Source organism: Artibeus jamaicensis, unplaced genomic scaffold, assembly GCF_021234435.1.
Source record: "Artibeus jamaicensis isolate MK-2021 breed Jamaican fruit bat unplaced genomic scaffold, CSHL_Jam_final contig_233, whole genome shotgun sequence".
Lineage (NCBI taxonomy): Eukaryota > Metazoa > Chordata > Mammalia > Chiroptera > Phyllostomidae > Artibeus > Artibeus jamaicensis.
Window position 1 is genome coordinate 64,210,610 of NW_026521486.1, and position 5,830 is coordinate 64,216,439.

The 5,830-nt window shown below is 44.0% G+C and overlaps 1 pseudogene; it reads left to right on the forward strand.

Annotated features, from left to right (window-relative positions):
• Positions 1 to 5,020: 5,020 nt before the first annotated feature.
• LOC128626813 (60S ribosomal protein L26-like) lies at positions 5,021 to 5,516 on the forward strand (annotated as a pseudogene).
• The last annotated feature ends 314 nt before the right edge of the window (positions 5,517 to 5,830 follow it).

Below are 5,830 nucleotides of genomic sequence, written 5' to 3' on the forward strand. Positions count from 1 at the left end.
TCAGAGTGGCAGGTTATTTTTCTAACCCTCTTGCCTGGCTTGTATCCTCAACTCTTCTTAGGCAAATGTCAATACAAGGGTTAAGTTGGTACGTGCCGCAGTTCTCACTTCAAAATATGGAACCAGCACTTTATAGAGAGACCTTTGCATGTTTGAAGACTGAGGTCATGTTCTAAACAAAAGGTAAATTCAGAATGTTCAGTAAAAGAGGAACTAAGCAACATTTACAGCCACGGAACTGGCTACACATGTTTCCCATTTGTGTGCGAGCTTGTGTGTTTATTGGCCACAACAATGTGTATAGCTTTATCACGGGTCAGAGGAATGGAGTGGTTGGACCCTAAGAGGCTGTAAGTCCACCTTGCTGCCTGGGGTAGGCCTAAAATAACCACCTGAAATGGAACTCTGGCCTGATTTCTGAGGCCCCTAGAGAAGGCGTCCTCTGTACTCCGACCCATTTTTAATGAGCCTCAATATCATACCAGAAAGCATTCCCTCGTGTCAAACTTATATCCCCTCTGCTGCTGATACAGGGTTCATCCTCAGTGCATGCAGTGCAGGTGTGGGCATCCAGGTCAGTCCCCCACCCTGCTCATACAGTTCCTTAAAACATCAGCGAGTGCCTGGACCAGCCTCTATGGATTAAAGGCAGTGTCTGCCCTACTTCCCCCAGCCACTCTCGCTTGTTAATACACAGAAAGGTACATCATTATCTTCATTCTCTCCCTCATGAGAAGACAGGGTTGATTTAAATTTTTTTTATTTTTATTGAGCACAAATATGCCAGACCTTATGCTAAGTGCTTGGGAAACAATGGTGGACAGGGACTGACTGAGACCCTGCCCTCATGCGTGGAACACAGATGTAACACAAGTAATCACAAGTGGAATGAGAGTTACCGAGAAGTGTAGGTTACTAGGAAATCATATAGACTGAGCGAACATAGACTGGAGAATGGGATAGCTTTCTCGATAAAGGGATATTTCACTTGAAAGCTGAAGGAGGGACAGAAATTGTCAAAGTGAAGAAGGATATTCATGGCAGAGAGAACAGCATATGCAAGGGCCCTAACAAAAGAAAGAGTGTGGAATGTTTGAGGACTGGCAATGGAAGTTCAGACAGCAGGACAGAGGCTATGCAACTGTCAGACATCATTTCCTGTCTGCATTTGCTTAGCTGGGAGAGGACTATGGTAAGACTGGAACCCAGTGCCCTAGTCCTGGGTTATATACAATGTGAGAACTCTGGGCAACTGAATTCTTAGAGACAAGGATCAGGCATCTGGGGAAAAGATAGAAGAAAAAGGTCCCATGTGAGTGCCCAGAAAGCCTTGATTGCTCTAGAGGCCCCCAGGAGTCAGCAGAGCACAGGCCAGTAGCAGTGGTCTGGTTCCCAGGGGCTTGGGATGCTGCATAGTCTTGGGTAAGTCACACTTGCAGGGGCTCCAATTCCCTCTCTGTAAAAGGAGGGGTTTAGATATGACCCTCCTACCTCATGTTCTGACATCATTCAGCAACAATAGTTCCTGTATAGATCTGTTCATAAGTGGGTCATATTATTACTGAGCCAGCCTGCATTTGGGAGTGGGAGGGGGGGTAACTCAGCCACAGCCAGTAGGCCGTTTTCCAGTTCACGTTCCTTGTATCCTTCACTGTGAAAAAACATACATAACATAAAATTTACCATATTTTAACCATTTCGAAGTGTACAATTCAGTGGCATTAATTACATTTAGTATTTTGCAATCATCACCACTATCTATTCCCAAAACTTTTTCTCTCTAATTCACTTTTTTTTAAACAGTGAGGATAGTTTTTTCTAGTGTTATTGAGATATGATTAACACAACACACTGTATTAAGATACAACATAATGATTTTATATATGCATATATTGCAAAATGGTTACCACAATAAGTTTACTTAACTCCAACTCACTTCGAAATGAGCCTGGACAAATTCATAATCCATGAACCAGTCTATCGTGACTCCTGACTCGGGCCTTGAGAGACCAGGTACTGCTCTTAAAGCAGACCGTGCTTCTTACTCCTTGCATAAAAACAGGTACAAAGGGTAAGATAAACTGTTCAATTCTTTCCCTCTCTCTTTCCCTCTGCCTCTAGAAAAGGTAACTTTTTCAAGATCGTAATGCTTAATACCTAAAATTTTCTGAGCCCCATCCATGTGCCCCACACTATGCTAATTTCATTGCACATGTCATTTGATAGGTGGATAATACTATTCCTGTTTTACAAATAAAAAATTAGGCTACGGTGGGAACCAGACTTTCAGCCCAAATCAGTGTGCTTTTAAAATGCGGCTCCTCCCTCTATACGTAGCTGCTTTCCCAAAGACAGCCACAGGGACAGACCTGAGGAGCAGGGCCTGAATAATGAAGGAAACCAAAGGAAGACAAAAACTGAATTTACATTCACACTGTTCAACCTAACTCAGATTTGTGATTGGTTTGGTTACGTACCATCTAGCATCTCCACTTCAGTCTTTCTTCTCTCTCTAGCCCATGGAACTGATGGTGTTTACCACCCAATTTTCAAGGATGACATGCGGTTTAATTAAGAAAATCCTTAGAGCATCTGGAAGCTTGGCAGGCAAAAAGGGTTAATAGCCCAAGGAAGGACTGAGCTCCCCACACCTCAGGGGATGACAGAAGACCAGGAATAATGAAGCCAGGTGAGCTGCCCACCCTCCAAGAAGCCTTTCCTATGAGTTTTAATGAACAGAAAATAAGTGTTGAAACAAGAGAATTGTCAGGAAAATACTCACATTAGAGGAGTTCAGGTTTTGTTTCCTTTCCCCCTCGACAGGTGTACCATGAGAATTCAAAGCCTAAGACAAGAGAATGGTTAAAAATAGTATGACAACAGCCAGCTGGTGCTTGCATAATTAAGAAAAAGTATAGTGGGTTACATAAGAGGTTTGTAGAAAAAAGCTGAAAGGAAATGAGCGGTGCTAGGAGCAAACACACTAGCACTGTGGGATCTTTCAAGGCTTGAAATGAAACCACGTGTGATATCATAAAATAAAAAATAGGGTTCCAAAGTATGAAGAGTTTTGAAGAAGAACGGTTGTCAGGCATCATCTTGGCTTGCAGGGCCCTCTGTGGTGTATCTAGCTTCATCCTCTGCCACGGTGGAGAACAGCTCTCTAAAGACTTGCTCAAACTGATCCCATTTATTCCCATGTTTTCTCTTGCTTTCTCCCATGCCCTGACTGCCCTTCTCTGACACCTCAGACTGGGTAGGCTCTTTCAGTTATGCCTTCTGCCAGCTCCGTGTTGACCTTATGATCCTTGTGAATATTGTTTAACATCTGCCTTCCTGCTAGAAGATCTGCTCTGGAAGGGCAGCATCCATGTCTGCTTTGTGTATTGCTGTATTGCCAACCTTAGCACGGTTATGAAGAAGTGAATGCATGGTAGTGGTTAGCAAGGTTTCAAGCTGCTTTATGACATGTAAAGCAAACAACTGCTTCTTTAGGTCATGCATTGCTCAGGCTTCAACCAGAGAAGCAGAACCAGCAGGAGGCTTTTTTATTGTCCAGTTATGTATTACAAGGAATTGTCTTGCACGGTGCAGGAGCTGGTTGAGAAGGGCTGATATCCACAGGGCAGGCAGGCAGGAAGGGGAGAGAAGAGAGCAGGCAGTAAACGTGATGAGAGTTACACAGGGAGAAAAAGGTGCATCCCCGTCAGACCTCAATCCAGCGTTCAGGTCCACGTTCTCTGGCACTAGACTGCTAAGCCAGGTGCTGCTACTGAGAAGCAGCACTATTGGCATTTCAAGTCTGGCAGTTTTGTGGGACTGTCCTATGTGCTACAAGACATTTGACGTCCCTATCTACCTCCCAGGATGTTTACAGTATGCTGACAACCTAGGAAAACCCCTACACATTTTCAGACACCCATGGGTTATGGCCCTGGCTCACAAAAACCAGTGTCTTGTGGTGTTCGAGTAGTGATTTTGAGAAACTGATTTCCTGGGATTTGTGTCTTTCTTCCAATGTTTAAATATTTATAAAATTCTTGGAGAGTTTACATTTTATTTTTCTTTCAAAAATAAAAGCAGGCTGGGACCCTGCAAGAAGAAATTTGGGGGTAAGGGTATCCTGCAGAAGCCTGGGCTGTCGGTCCTGGAGCCGAATACACATTCTTGGCCCAAGAATCAGTGACATAGAAGGAAGATCCAGCTAGAAAGACAAGCAGTTCTAGGAGTAACTGCTGGCTGCTTCGCCCCAATGAGGCAAATCAGCAAATTAGCAACAACATGAGTGTTGTGAACTCTCTAATCTCAGAAGGGTCTAAACCCTCTTTTTAAAAGCTTTTGCTAATTAAATCTCCTAGAATAATCTCCCTTTGATTAATTTAAAGTGGACTAATTAGGGACTTTAGTTACATCTTCAAAATCCCTTCACAGCAGCACTTCAATTGCCGCTCAGCTGAACAATGGGAAGAAGGGGTGTGAGTGCTTGCTACAAAATAGCTGCTGCCTCCCTTCCATCCTCCAGTTTTTGCAAGAGAATTGCCCTTCTCACCTGCCAAGCCACCTTCTAGAAACACGCTGGAAAGGAGTCCATAAGGGTGCAGTTCAGCCTAGCCAAGTGTACACATCACAAAGCCATCACAGTGCACATCATAGGACAACTATCTCCTTAACCTCCATTTGACCCTGAATGAAAGAAATTAGTAACAGAAACAGGTTATAGTCAGAATTGGGAGGGCTCACTTTGCAAGAAGTAGTGCTGACCCACAGGGGCAAAGGAAAAGAGTGCATCTAAATAGGAGCACAGAGCTAACAAGCTTGGAGGAGCAAGCTCCCAAGAAGTAGGGGAGAAAGAGGGGAAATCTTGTGCCCAAATGGTAGGTGACTAGCATGTATTCCTATCAAAAATTGGGGAAACCCCATTCCCAGCTTTCCAGCTGGACTACAGTGTTTATTGATGAAAGTTTATTGAATGAATCAATCAACAAATGAATGAATGCCCCCCTCTAACCCATCTATTAAGAACAGCTTAGCGCTCTCCCCTTTTGCCACCATCATAGACACGCCAGCAGTCAAAATGAAGGTCAATCCCTTCGTAACTTTTGACCAGAGAAAGAAAGAAAGAACCATAAAAGGCATTTCAATGCACCTTCCCACATTCACCAACTTTATGTCTTCTCCTCTTTCCAAAGAGCTGAGACGGAAGTGCCATGTTCGATCCATGCCCATCTGAGAGAGTGATGAATTTCAGGTTGTGAGAGGACACTGCAAAGGGTTGCAAAATGCCAAAGGAGCCCAGGGCTGCAGGAAGCAATCTGACATCTCCACTGAACGAGTGCAGCCGGAGAAAGCTAACGGTGCACCTGCTCCTGTGGGCTTCCACCCCAGCAAGCTGGTCATCACGGGACTAAGCTGGACAAAGACCACAAAGAGATCCTTGAACAGAAAGCCAACTTCACCAAGTAAGAAAGGAAAAGGGTAAATACAAGGAAGAAACAATCAAGAAGCTGCAGAAGTAAAGTAATCTTATATACAACTTTCATTAAAAACTCAAAATGGAAAAAAAGGCTTAGAGACGTATGCTAAACTCTAGGGTATATATAGTGATAAATATGATGCGTCCTCACCAGGTGGAGGATCCCTGGGGATGGAAGGTGTGCAAGGGTCAAAGAGCTCAGGCTACAGGCCAAGGATTCTCTTAAGATCTGTTGACTGACAGAGAACAAATTGGCTGTCACCAGTTCCTTAGTGGGTATTAAATACTTCCTTGTTGCCACACAGAGGACACAATAGGATCTGTGCAGCTTCCAACACAAAATGAAGAGCCAGAGCT